The sequence below is a fragment of the Lissotriton helveticus genome, chromosome 8 (genome assembly GCF_964261635.1).
Source record: "Lissotriton helveticus chromosome 8, aLisHel1.1, whole genome shotgun sequence".
Lineage (NCBI taxonomy): Eukaryota > Metazoa > Chordata > Amphibia > Caudata > Salamandridae > Lissotriton > Lissotriton helveticus.
Genome location: NC_136069.1, coordinates 475293363 through 475307789, shown reverse-complemented (window position 1 = coordinate 475307789; position 14427 = coordinate 475293363).

Below are 14427 nucleotides of genomic sequence, written 5' to 3'. Positions count from 1 at the left end.
CGAGGTGAAATCGTCACTCGAATATGCCGAAAATACATGTACTTGATGTACTCGTCATTCTCGGTCTTTTGATACCAAATTCGTCCTATTTCGACGAAGTTTTTATTCTCGAGTCCAGAACTATAATATGAACCCAGATTTTTCAGAACCACAATGTTGTGCACACACATATGTGCACAGATTGATTTCAGGGTTGCAACAGGGTGTCCTTTGGACAGCCCTGCACCCTTGAAATCGCATTCTCAATTTGCGATTCGCTAATTGCGAATCGCAAATTGAGAATGCCTTCCCATTCATTCCTGTGGGCCTCTAGGCCCATAGGAATGAATGGGGAGCTATTCCTTAATTGCGATTCGCAATTTACGAGTCGCAATTAAGGAATTTTAAGAAATCGCAATTTATTTAGCAATTTCTTCATGCATTGCCATTTGCGATTCCTTATTAGCGATTCCTTATTTTTCGCAAATAAGGAATCGCAAATGGCAATGTTGATGCATGTGGGCCATAGTGACAAATAACAAATAACAGAATTTTCTTTTAGATTGTTTCCAGTCCAAAAACAGAAAAAAAACTGGTAACCCACAAATCAAATTTTCAAGAAGCACTGGGGTTAACACACAACGGGGGTAAACAACATTTCAGGTAACAAAGGAGTACAGTATTCAATACATATATTTCCCTAAGTTGCTACGCATTCTGATTTAAATTCTTCCTGTTGGTTAGAAGTGCCAACACGTTTCAGGTCCTACTCTATTTTTGGGGGCTCTCTTTAGGGCCGTGACTGGATTCTGTAAAAACCAATACACACATGTGTAATGTTTTAGTACACACATCATTCTCTATCATCTCTATTGTACTCGTAGATATTTCAAGATTATATTTACCTCAAATTGGTCTTAGGCATCTCTTCAAGGAAATGGGACTGTTGTGAAATTGGTTTCCTAAAAGGACAAGGTCATTTAGTTACTCATTGCCCATTTTAAAATTCTTAATAAATAGTTGTATGTGGATGTTTGTAGATTTATCACAGATTTCACTTACCTGTGAAAGTTTTCCCTTTGGCTTCAACATTCACTTATTCTTCAGCCTAACGCTATATTTGACGTGGCTTGTGGTGCCGATTTGTTTAGGAGCCTGCAAACACAAAATTATTAACAATGATGGAAAGGAGGCTCTAGGCTTTTGATTGAAAGACTGGCGCATAAGTGTAAAATCCTTTGTTCTAGCATTTACTCGCAGTTTAAGTTACTAGTGACAGTTAGTGCTCGCCGTGGCATAAATACAAGGAACTTCATCACTCTTGTTACTAATCATGGCTTTGTCCTAAAAAGAACATGAGCAAAATCAATATCTTGTTAAGCGTCTCCTTTTAACTGCTAGAGTCAAATATGTCAAAACAACTCGTTGTCAGCACTCACGTTTTTGCAAACATCCTTAGTCTTTCCCTCCACATCCAGCTGGCTCTCTGGAACGCTGTTACTGCCTGAAAGCTCGTTTTGTTGAAAAAAGGACTTCCTGTTCCAATTCCGTTTGCATTGGACGTGGGTGGCAAGGCATGCTGGTTAATGTAGTTTTGTATTTATGAGGAGGACTTTTCCTCAAACGACTAGTGCTTGCATTGGCTGATTTCAATTCAACTTTGAAACTTGTGCGCACCATTTCTATGGTATTATCATTACACCAGTTAATTTCTTGGTTGCATCATGATTATTGAGCTTACATGATCAATGTCGGAAACGTCTGTGCTCGTTGTATTTCCTTCTCAATAAAGTCTTTGCATGTAATGGTTTCTTCTGCGTGTGAGCATTTTGCAAAGCATTGGCTCTTCTATTACAGACACCCTGACAGCGAAGGTCTTTTGCTGACGGTGGGAGCACCTGGTAGTGTCCCTCCTAGGTGAGCTTCACAAGTACTTCGATTTTTCAACACTTCTTGGATAAATATGTGCAAAAAGTCGACAGACATAGGGCTATAACTAAGATTGAAGAACGCATTGTTTTTCTCTGAATAACACTTTTCCGGCAAGAGAAAGATAGAAAGGGCTCATGAAACGAATGATATATGTAAAGCAAAAAACCCAACCTATGCAAAGTGATCTCTTGGGAGTGTCGTAAACCCCAGTATATAAGTTGACCAGAACCCTTAGACTCATTTTTAGTTTTAAGATGCAATTTGTACAGCTTGAAAACCAAATGAATCCTGGTCTACAGAGGTATATACTTCTGAAGTAATTTTAGAAAGCTCCCATTCTTTGTCTTGAAGGGGAACAGTAGTCAAACACTGGTGCACTGTGAGAACCACTGCCTCCTCTTGAATGTTACAAAAAACTATTGAAGAAATTGTTTAAGACTTGCCTTTTAATTTCATACGTGAATCAACAGCTTGATCCGCTCCATGCCCCCTCTGTATTTGTTTTAGTACCTCTGATAATACTGCCAATGAGGGTGTGTCATGTGCAGCAGTGTAGGTACTAGCAACCATTGTTCCCCATGATGTGCACTCCTCTACAGGTGGTACCATGCAAAGTGGAACACACAAATAGTCATAAGCGCTGAACAGAAACACAATACCTGCACTTTGTGCCCTCGACAGTACTGCCCCCTGGTCAAATAAAAAGCCTGAGAGACGCACTAAATCATCTCCATGGTTTGGGGAGGAGCTGAGGGAAATGAAAGCGGCATGTAAAGGCCGTGAGAGAATGGATTTTAAATCAAGTCTCAGAGGCTACCATGTTTTCAGCGTGAGGTCCTCGTTGTGTTGCAGCGTTGACGTGAGGTCTCTCCCAAAGTGGAGCCCTAGATATTTCAGTGGATTCGTCTGCCATGCCAGGCCGGATTCGCCTAGGACTTCTCTTGTGGTGTGGACATTCATTGGCTTACACTCCGATTTCTCCTTATTGAGTTTGTAGCCTGAGGCTTCTGCGTATTCACCTATTGTGGCCATCAGAGCTTTTATCGACGTGGAGGGGTTCGCTGTTGTGATTAGGATGTCGTCAGCGTATGCCGCTAGTTTGACGGTCTTCCTCTTGAGCTTTACGCCTGTTATCTCAGTGTTGTCCCTGATTCTGGCTAGCAGGGGCTCTAGAGCGAGCAGGAATAGTCCGGGGGAGAGAGGGCATCCTTGTCTGGTGCCTCTGCCCAGCGTGAGCGTTTCGGATGCGCTCCCGTTTACCACTATTTTTGCCCTCGGTTTGTTGTAGAGGGCCATGACCATCGCCGTGTACTTCCTGCCTAGGCCAAAGGCTCCCAGACAGTTACCCAGGAAGGGCCACGAAACTCTGTCGAAGGCCTTCTCCGCATCCAGCGCTATCATGACCGCCTGTTCGTTGCTGCTTGCTGTGTGGTTGATCAGGTGGCACAGTAACCTTGTGTTGTCCTGCGACAGTCTGTTTTTTATATATCCCACTTGTGAGGGGTGGATGATGTTCGGCAGGATCCTGTTTAGTCTGTTGGCTAAGACTTTTGCGTAGATCTTGCAGTCGACGTTTATTAGCGATATTGGTCTGTAGTTCTGGGGATATTGTGGGTCTTTCCCCTCCTTGGGAATTATGGTGATGTTGGCCTCGCACATGGACTCCGTCATCCTCCCGTTCTGGATGCATGTGGAGTATGTTTGTGCCATCAGTGTCTTGATGTGTTCGCTGAAGGTTTTGTAGAATGTCGCCGAGTAGCCATCTGGTCCTGGCGCCTTGTTCCGTTTCAGTTGGCTTATGGCAGTTCCAATCTCTTCCTCCGAGATGTCGGCTTCGAGCGACTCCCTCTCCGCCTCCTCTAGCTTCGGCAGATTGGTTTTACTGAGTAGGTCTCGTCCTGCATCTTTGCTCAGGTTTTGATCTTCAGTGTACAGTTCTTGGTAAAATTGTCTGAAAACCTCCAGTATTCCTTTGTTCGTTGTTTGGGATTTGTTCGTGCGGTCAGTTATCGCTGCTATCGTGTGTTGCCTTTGTTTTGCCTTTAAGTAGGACGCCAGCTGCTTCCCTGCTTTGTTTGCTGCGCATAGGTTGACTGACTTGAACTTCGTCAGCCAGGAACCCGCTCTTTCGCTTAGGATCTTGTTCAGCTCGTATTTCTTTTTTGTGAGCAAAGTGAGCGTGTTTTTGTCCGTTATGTTAGCACAGTGACCTCTCTCCAGTGCTGTTATTTCCTCCTCGAGCTCACGGAGTTTCTTGCTCCTTCCTCTGTTCATCCTGGCCTTGATGTTTATCAATTTCCCCCTTATTGTCGCTTTGAGGGCATCCCATACGGTGTCTTTCCCTACTTCGCCATTGTCGTTGTGTTCGAGGTATTCTTTGATTGTAGCTTCAATTTCTTTGACGTTCTCTCTGTTCTGGAGGATGTCATCGTTCAGTCTCCACCTCCTCGTTGGGCTTTCATTGTGTTTCCCACTTAGAGTGAGTGTTATGTGAGCATGGTCTGAGACGGTGATTGTGGCTATCTCCGTGTCTTCTATGAGGTGCGTGTGTGTGTTGGACATCAGTATGTAGTCAATCCTGCTGTAGGAGTTATGTGGGTGCGAGTAGAAGGTGTATTCTCGCGCTGTCGGGTGTTGGAGCCTCCACGGGTCTGCCAGTTGTTGTTTGGTGCATAAGTCTTTCAGGGTGTTGTTGTTGTTGTTGGAGTTGTGACTTGGTCTGTTTGGGTGTCTGTCCGTTGCCTGGTCCATCGTCTTGTTCATATCCCCGGCTGTGATCAGGAGGTCCTCTTGGGGGAGGTCTGATAGCTTGCTGTCCACTCCCCGCCAGAATTGCTTGTCTTCCGAGTTCGGACCATAGATATTGACCATGTGGATTGTGTCGCCTCCTCTCTGGACGCTTGCTATGAGCATGCGGCCATCTTCATCAGTGTCCACTGCTAGTGTTGTTATGTTGGCCTTCTTGCTCAGGATGGTTATTACTCCTCTTTTTTTCCCTTTTGCCGGTGAGCAGAGTACCTCCCCTATCCATCTAGCTTTGAGTAGTTTCGCCTTCTCTTTGGAGAGCTTGGTCTCTTGGAGCATGTACACATCTCCCTTTAGTTTGGACAAGTAGTCCAGGATTTTCCTGCGTTTGACCGGGTGGTTCAGTCCTTTAACATTCATGGACACTATCTTCAAATCAATGGACAGGCCCACTCTTGTTGGGTTTGTCATGGTGGTTTCGTTGCGTCGCTTGTGCTTTGCGTTCTGTGGCCCCCCCCGGGGTGTTGGATGGGAAAAAAGAGATAGGAAAAGTATAGGGTGCCTGTGGAGAAAGGCAAGATTCTGGGTCCTTTGTTCATGATGCAACCGGCGGCTCTGCCATGTACTATCATATCCGCCGACTTCACTTCCCCCCCTGGCCCGACCCCCTCCCCCCCTCCCCCTCCCCCCCGTCAGTAGTAAACCGGGTGTGCGACAGCAAGGGTCCTCACACTCCCCCCCCCCCAAGTTCTTCCTGAGTCTTTTAGTCCTTAGCGTGTTAGCCAAAACCCCCCGCCCCTCATGGTCACTTTCAAAAGAAAAGGATATGGTCATCGGTGGCTCGCCCGTTCTTCCCGTGGCCACCGTGGCCTTGCTGAGGTAGGTATGGTTGTTCATGCTGTTTGGTAGCTCACGGCATGTTCTGTGTCTCGGTGGCTGTGGTCAATCTTGTTCTGGAGGCCCTAATACCTAAAATAACGGGACTTACTTTCGACAAACCGCTGGAGATCACCAAAGCGTACCGCATACCAGCCAGGAAGCAAATGAACAGCAACGCCCCCAGACCCATAATATGCAAACCATTAAGAGAAAATCAAACAGAGGCGATATTTGCGGTAGCCAGGAAGGGCCGCCCGATGATGATAAACGGGAGCAAAGTAACCATCACCCAGGACTTCTCCAAACTAACAGTCGAGGTGAGGAAAGGCTTCCTAGCCCAAAGGGAACATTTGCGGAAAAAGAACATTGCTTTTACATTTGCAGGCCCGTCCAGGATGAGAGTGACAGACAGACACGGAAGCAGAATCTTCGATGACCCCAACGACCTGCACCTATACCTACGAGACCCGGAACCAGAGGAGATGGAGCTGCCGAGCCCGGGGGCAAAGAGAAGGGCATCCTCTGACGAAACACTCGAAGGAGGTGAATAAGAAGGAGTGTTTTGAAGGAGCATGCATGTGCAACTAAGCTCCGAGAGCCTGAGAGGCTACCATGTTTTGATTCGGAAAACTCGTACCTCCTACTACACAACGAGGATTGAGAAGGCGGACAGCTCAATGAAAGAGATGTTCCTTGTCTATAAAGAGATATCCTCGTTGTCTATGATTGAAGCACCTGTAGGCGGTTCCGTGGCTTCCTGTAATCAAATAGCAGAATTCTTTGCTAATAAGGTGGAAAAAATCTATGCTACCTTTCCAGCGGATGCTCGGGGGGGGGAGGGGGCTCAGTTGTGATACGGTGCCTAATAGTGACCTAGCAGAGATAGAATACCTGACTAGGTTTGGAGTGCTAGCAGATGATATGCTGAACAAAATAGCTCTCAGCATTAACTCGGGTTCTCCTAAAGACCCTGCCTCTGCTAGAATTTTACGGGGGCAGTGAGATACTAGTACCCTTTATTAGCCATGTGCTTGAACTTTATTTCAGCTCAGGCATTATCCCAAAAACCTGGAAAGAGGCAGTGGTGCTCCCTTTAAAGAAACAAACGAACATTAGTATAGAACACCTAAATAATTTGCGTCCGATCTCCCTTCTGCCCTACTTCTCCAAGATTGCCTAGAAGGCGGACAATGTACAGCTGACTACTCACATTGAAAACACGAGCTGTTTCACCCTACGCAATCGGGCTTTCGGGCTCATCACATCACGGAGTCCGCTTTACTTTTCTCTACGGAAAGCCTCCGGAGACATGCGGATGGAGGGCAGACAGCGGCACTTATTCTTTTAGACCTGAGTGCCGCTTTTGACACTGTGGCACACCACACCCTGCTGCAGTGTCTTAGTAGAAGGGGAGTGATAGGCTTGGCATGGACATGGTTGGAGTCTTTCCTGCAAGACTGCAGCTTCCAAGTGGCTCAGGGGCTCTTTCGCTCAGATGCTATCGTTCTGAAGCAGGGGGTACACCAGGGGCCGAGCGTTAGTCCTACTCTTTTTAATCTGTATGTGGCGCATGTGGCCGCGGTCACCTGAAAATATGGCGTGGAGGTGGTGACATATGCCGATGATACTCAGCTGGTTGTGGCTTTGACACAGCCAGTTGAGAACGCCGTGAGCAACTTCGCATCATGCTTTCAAGAACTGGCGGTTTGGATGGCTGATAACTGCCTTAGACTTGACGGTGATAAAACCGAGGTCCTGATTGTGGGGAAGGCCCCCTCTATCTGGACGTCAGCTTGGTGGCCTCAAACTCTTGGGCATCTCCCTGTACCTAGTAATCAAGTGAGGAACCTTGGGGTCTGGATCGATCCCAGGATCTCATTTGATTACCATACCAGTCGTGTGGCGGGCGCATGCTTTGGCATCCTGCGGGGCCTAAGAAAAATCTTGGATCTTCTCCCTATAACAGCCAGGAAGTCATTGGTCCATGCTCTGGTCACTTCAAGATTAGATTATGGCAATGACCTTTATTTGGGGGCGAACGTGAGATGTCTGCAAAGGCTGCAGCAGGTTCAAAATGCAGCGACACGGCTGGTTTTGAGGCTGCCCAGGAGAGCGCCCTCACGTAGGGCTTTGGAGACTTTACACTGGCTGCCTGTCACGAAGTGGGTAGAGTTCAAGGCCCTTTGTGTAAGCCACCGGATTATTCAGGGGAAAGGCCCTCGCTTTCTTCGGAATCTGTTAGTGCCACACATCCCGATTCGGCAATTAAGATCTAGCGGGGCGGGTCTTGTACAAGTGCCCAAGGTCAAAAGAGCCAGAATGAGGGGGAGATCATTCCGATTCCGGGCTGCGTAACTGTGGAATGGACTGCCCAGTAAGCTGCGCCTGGAAGTCTCGGAAACGGTATTCCGCAAAGAATTAAAAACCTTCCTTTTTCCGAGAGGATGCCTTTAGAGTCAGAATAGGTGGTGCTGGGTCGACTGGGGATGCACGTGAGCTATGCACTAGCGCGGGGACACACCGTTAGTGTAACCAGGCACTTTAGAAATTCAGTTTACTTACTTACTTACTTACTTACTTACTTTGTGATACAACAATGACAGCTCACAACAACTGCCAATAAGAAACTGCAGTAATGACTGTCCGCGATGCTTGATGGGATCTTTACACTGCAGCAAAGACCATCCGTGATGCTCAGCCTCCTCCTTGCTGCCTCCTCCAATGTGTACACAACTCGTTACACAGAACTTAAAAGGCAACATTCCAGCGGTACTAACCTGGCCCCTGTATCTGGCCCACATTCCATCACGATCGGCCTGAACTTGTAACATTAAGCCGGTCCAGTGCGACCAGATACCTGCGAGGGGAGCTTTGTGCTTTTCGGTGCTATTTTCATGTAAACATTTAAAATTGAATATCTCCGATTCTGCTGATTGGATTTTTGTTATTTTGGCATCATTTTATTTATTAAAAGTTACACTATTTTTCTAAAGTGGGTTGGGATTTTACTTGTGTAATGTTTTCAATGTATTAGTTTGTGTGCTGCATAAATACTTTACACATTACCTCAAAGTTAAGCTTGACTGATTTGTGCCAAGCTACCAGAGGTTTAAACACAGGTTGATTTAGTGGCTTTTTGTGGCTCACCTTGAGAAGGATTGTGGTTGTTGCCTGAGTAGGGCTTCCATTCCACACAACCAATATAACCCCATTTCTTACACACCTACCCTTTCCTTCCAAGTCCTGACACATGGTGCTTCAATATCACAGAGGAGGCTGAAGACGCTTTTGCTGCCTCTTCCATCATACAGATAGGGGCAGTCATGCATTTATCAACTATGCGTTCCTACAGGAAGATTCTCTAATTTGCATGGTGACGTGGCCCCTTGCAAATGAGGAAATAACTTCAATTCTGCACCTGAGCTGCAATATGGAAATAGGAACAGAGGCAAAAAGGCAGAGGTGCACCTCTGGAGGGAAGAAAAGAGGTAGCGAACTGACCTCCCAGACATCCCTAGGCAAGGGGGTTTGACCACTCACTGCACTCACCTGCACGGTGGGGGCTCCCTAGCCCCATTGAAAGTGCAGGCCGGGTGCCACCTGCTTCAATCAGTCTAAATTCTTTCACTAATGGGCTGCCCCCAAGGCAGCACCAGTTTTTTGACTGCATTAGGGGCAGCGCATAATCAGTAATTGGGGCACACTGTTCTTGATTGCACCAAGCACACCCAGTTAAAGGTGCGCTGTGGCGCAAACAGCAACAGTTCACCCTTACTATAACATGGCGCCTAGTACGCCAGTGCACAACATTTACACAGATTGGATTTTCATTATGTAAAACCTTTCCATGTTTAAATTTGGATTGCAACATATAAATGTTTTCATTTTTTTTCCACAGGGAAAGTATTTTGATCAACGAATCTCCTAAAGTCGTTTTCAATATCTTAATAGTCCCTCCCATTTCGAACCTTTAAAAGGCACTTAATCTCACCTTCAATGGAAAAATCTGTATTTCCGGAGTGGGAAACCTCGTGCAAAAGGTAGGGGAATACTCGAAAGACTCGGACCTCATTACGAGTGGGCCAATTGAATTGCAATATTTCAGTAACTATTGATACTGCATATATCGCAATTAGGAGCTTAGTGACTAACACTGCACTCCCTCAGTTTATCCCAAATACATTTTCGCAGGCCAAAATGTATTGGTGGGAAGAATGTTTGATAAATACCAGGTCATGCATATTTTGGTGCATAATGCCGCACAATCCAGACGTTAATCCCTATTATCGAGGACACAACTTTAATTGAGGGCTATTTGTTGGGCACAACACATTCCTACCCACTGTATTTGAATTTATCATGACTGACAAATATGGTCCAAACACCTGGCCACACGTAATGAAGGTCTACATATGTCTCACTGTGCACCTCCATCTACAAGGTGCTGGACCCAGAAACACTCATAAACCCTTCCCTAACTTAGATTTACTACTGCATCAAGCTACCATAACGACACATTACATTTTTTTAATTGTTTTTTGTTCACAAAACTGCGAATCAGGTCACGGTGTTCATCAGTAGACATTTGTGTGTTGGATATAGACCTAAAGAGAGACTATAGGTACTTGGGGGCATATTTACAATGTTTGGCGCATCTCTGCAAATCAGCAGGGATGCGCCAGAACAGATGCACACGCAGGTCTCCCCTTGCGCCACCACGGATGCGTCGCATTTACAATGCGTCGCACTGTGGCGCAAGGATAGGCAGATGCGTGCCGCATCTTGTGGCATAAGGGCGGTGCATTGCTGGAGTTGCGTCGCAACTCCAGCAATGCACAGAGGCCGCCCATACCTAACATGGTGCACCACTCCATACGCCTGCTTCAAGCAGGCGTAAGGTTTTGTCGCAGCGGCCTCGGAAAAGTAACTCAGTGAAATCTTGTAGAATTCACAGTGTAACTTTTACAACCTAACGCAGATTTCATGTGGTGCAGGGCTTTACAACGTGGCGCATCTCTCTAGATGAGTCACGTTGTAAATACGGCGCATTGTGGCGCATGGTTCACTTCTGTGGCGGAGCGGCGGGGTAAATGTGGCGCAAGGGGCTTGTAAATCTTCCCCCTGGTGCCTGAGAAACCACTTACTTAGACAATGTATTGCCAGTGAGTGGGAGGTGGTCTAAGGTGACCTGATTACATGCTGGTCTGTTTTTAAAGACAAAGTCAGAATGATTTCTGTTTATTTTTACTCATAACGCTGCAACTGTTTATACTGCGCTGATACCACATGTACTGTATGATTAATGATTTCACAATTGTCTGGCTTTCAGCATTTCGGTGTCTTGTCTCGCATGTGTCACCGCGTAGTTTTGCTGCATATAGTGAAATACAAAAGACCCTCATCCAAGAAAGATTTCTAAAGCGTTTTTTTTTTAGAATTCTGTTTGCTTTTTGCTTGGCTCTGTCTGGAAGTTCAGTTGTGCTGACATGATGGTGTGCAATTACCAGCGTGACATCATTTGATATTACCCAGCAACACCCAAAACATATGTTAACGAGAGGATGTTTTGTCTTAGATGTTTTGGCTGCGAGGAAGCAGACTGAATCCTGATATGTCACCAAGAACCTAGCATGTAATTCTTAATAACCCCTGTTACCTCTGTCCGCTCTCAAAATGAAATCACTGGTCCTTGAAAGTCATATTAGGGCAAAGTGTGCAAGTCAACGACAAGGTATACTGTACCAGATATCTAAAAATACATTTGGTCACAACTTGTGGTTTATAGTATTTTCAGGCAATTTTCACAGTCATTAAATTGAACAAAACAGACGCCTGGAAGCGGCTACTCGATAATAGCAGACAACAGGGCCCTGCAGGGTTGTAGCTAGATTTGTGCTACACAAATCTCTACATATAAATAAATATATGCATGCTACCTTCCACATACATTACAAACTCGCCCACAAGACCCTACCCTTTGAGAACCAGGGATATGTTTCCCTGATAGCGGAACAGTCACTGGGTGGTTTAAAACACTGAGGGGCATATTATCAAGACAGGCGATAAAATTATCATCGCTGTAGCGGCAGAAAACTGCCGCTAAAGCGGTGGTAATTGTCTTGATAATATGCTCTATAGAATTCCAATTGACGCCCATGTTAGATGTCCTTCACATTTAACATGGGCTTCAATTGGAATTCCATAGAGCATATTATCAACCCCATTAGCGCCGTTTTAGCAGCAGTTTTCTGCCGCTAAAGTGGCGATAATTTTATCGCCTGTCTTGATAGGATGTACGTTGTTACAACGCATGCTTTTACCACGCATGCTTTTACAACGCAGGGTTTTCAACGCAAGTCGTTACAACGACTTGCGTTGGGGGGTGCTGGATAGTGAATAGTTTAATTTACTATTCCAACTCCAGTCCCCGTGGATAGTAGGGAAGGTGTTGGATAGTAAATTAAACTATTACCTATCCTAGAGCGCCCCCCAGCGTAATTCGTTGTAATGACTTGCGTTGAAAAACCTGCATTGTAAAGGCACTGCGTGGTAAAAGTTGCGTCATAAAGGATGTTTCCCGTTTTGATAATATGCCCCTCAATCATTAAGCAATTGTACAATCCATAAAGAAGCAAGTCACCACGACCCTTAATACAAGTTGGCCCTTACTGACAAGTGGTAATACCAGAGCAGTCATTATTGATACTGGGATATCGGTAATACCAGGCCATGCTGTTACCAGAGGATTATGAGTTTTCTTGTTTAAGATCCATATAGAATGGGAAATAACTAACCCAATAGCTTTTTTCAGACTGGATACTCACCAACTGTCAGCAGGTGGATATGTGGTCGTAATTACCACAAAATGTGTAGTTTCTGTTTCGGATGCAAATCGGCATTTTTGGCTGGAACGAGAATTGTGGCCAACTCGTGATGAAGGCCTAACAGTGAATTCTGAATCGAAAGCTCATCAAGAACAAGAATTGTGAAAGCCAATACCGTTGTTTTTGAGACCTGATTTGACAGCTCAGAGAGCACAAAACCTTACGTGAACAAAAGCACAACTTTAAAAAGCACTACTGAGAAAAGGGCTTTAGCTCTGGCAATATGTTGATTCCTTTGAGTACAACATTTCATTGGCATAAGATGTGTGCTAAAAATAGTGCTTCTATTTCACTTTATGCTTGATCAAATCAAATCAAATCAATAGAATTTGTATAGCGTGCTACTCACCCGTTAGGGTCTCAAGGCGCTGAGGGGGGGTGGGTCGCTACTGCTCGAACAGCCAGGTCTTGAGTTGTTTCCTGAAGGAGAGATGGTCCAGGGTCAGCAGTAGGTGAGTGGGGAGGGAGTACCATGTCTTGGCTGCCAGGTAGGAGAAGGATCTTCCTCCGACGGTGGATTTGCGGATTCGTGGGACGGAGGCGAGGGCAAGGCTGGCGGAATGGAGCTGGCGGGTGGGTGTGTAGAATGTGAGTCGGCTGTTGAGGTACTTCGGGCCCGTGTCGTGGAGAGCCTTGTGTGCGTGGGTGAGGAGTCTGAACGTGATCCTCTTGACGGGGAGCCAGTGCAGGTCTTTCAGGTGGGCCGAGATGTGGCTGTGGCGATGGATGTCCAGGATGAGTCATGCTGAGGCGTTCTGAATGCGCTGGAGTCTTTTCTGGAGTTTGACTGTGGTTCCAGCGTAGAGGGTGTTCCTGTAGTCCAGACGGCTGGTGACGAGGGCCTGGGTGACCGTCTTCCTGGTTTCGGTGGGGATCCACCGGAAGATCTTTCGGAGCATGCGCAGGGTGTTGAAGCAGGATGATGAGACGGCATTGACTTAGTTGGTCATCGTGAGGGAGGAGTCCAGGATGCAGCCCAGGTTGCGTGCGTGGTCCGTTGGCTTCGGTGTGGTGCCAAGGCAGGGCGCCACCAGGAGTCGTCCCAGACGGAGGGAGATGGTCCGAAGATGAGGACTTCCGTCTTGTCTGAGTTCAGTTTCAGACGGCTGAGCTTCATCCATTCCGCGACATCTTTCATTCCTTCCTGGAGGTTGGCTTTGGCGGTGGCGGGGTCGTTGGTGAGGGAGAGGATCAGCTGGGTGTCGTCGGCGTAGGAGATGATGTTGAGGTTGTGTTGGCGTGCGATGGCTGCGAGAGGGCTCATGTAGACGTTGAAGAGGGTGGGGCTGGGTGAGGATCCTTGTGGAACACCGCAGATGACTTCGGTGGCCGAGGATCGGAACGGAGGGAGGCGGACTCTCTGGGTTCTTCCGTCGAGGAATGAGATGATCCACTCCAGGGCCGCTCCTTGGATTCCGGTGTTGCTGAGGCGCTGTATCAGCGTGTGGTGGCATACAGTGTTGAAGGCTGCTGAGAGGTCCAGGAGGATGAGGGCAGCAGTTTCTCCGTTGTCGAGCAGGGACCTGATGTCATCGGTGGCTGCGATGAGGGGGGTCTCGGTGCTGTGGTTTGCTTGGAACCCGGACTGTGAGGGGTCGAGGGATCCGTTGGTCTCAAGGAAGGTGGAGAGTTGTCTGTTGACGGTCTTCTCGATGACTTTGGCTGGAAAGGGGAGGAGCAAGATGGGGCGGAAGTTCTTGAGGTCCGTGGGGTCCGCGGTGGGTTTCTTCAGGAGGGCGCTCAGTTCGGCATGTTTCCAACTCTCCGGGAAGGTGCCGAATGCGAAGGAGCTGTTGATGATGTTCCGGAGTTGGGGTGCGATGATGGTGTCAGCTTTGTTGAAGATGTGGTGTGGGCAAGGGTCAGTAGGGGAGCCGGAGTGGATGGTGTTCATCAGGCAGGTGGTGTCTTCAGTGCTGACCGGGGTCCAGGTGCAGAGGGTGGTGGTGCGGGGCGTTGGTTCGGTTGTTGGGTCCGTGGTCTGCGCACCGAAGCTGTTGTGTATGTC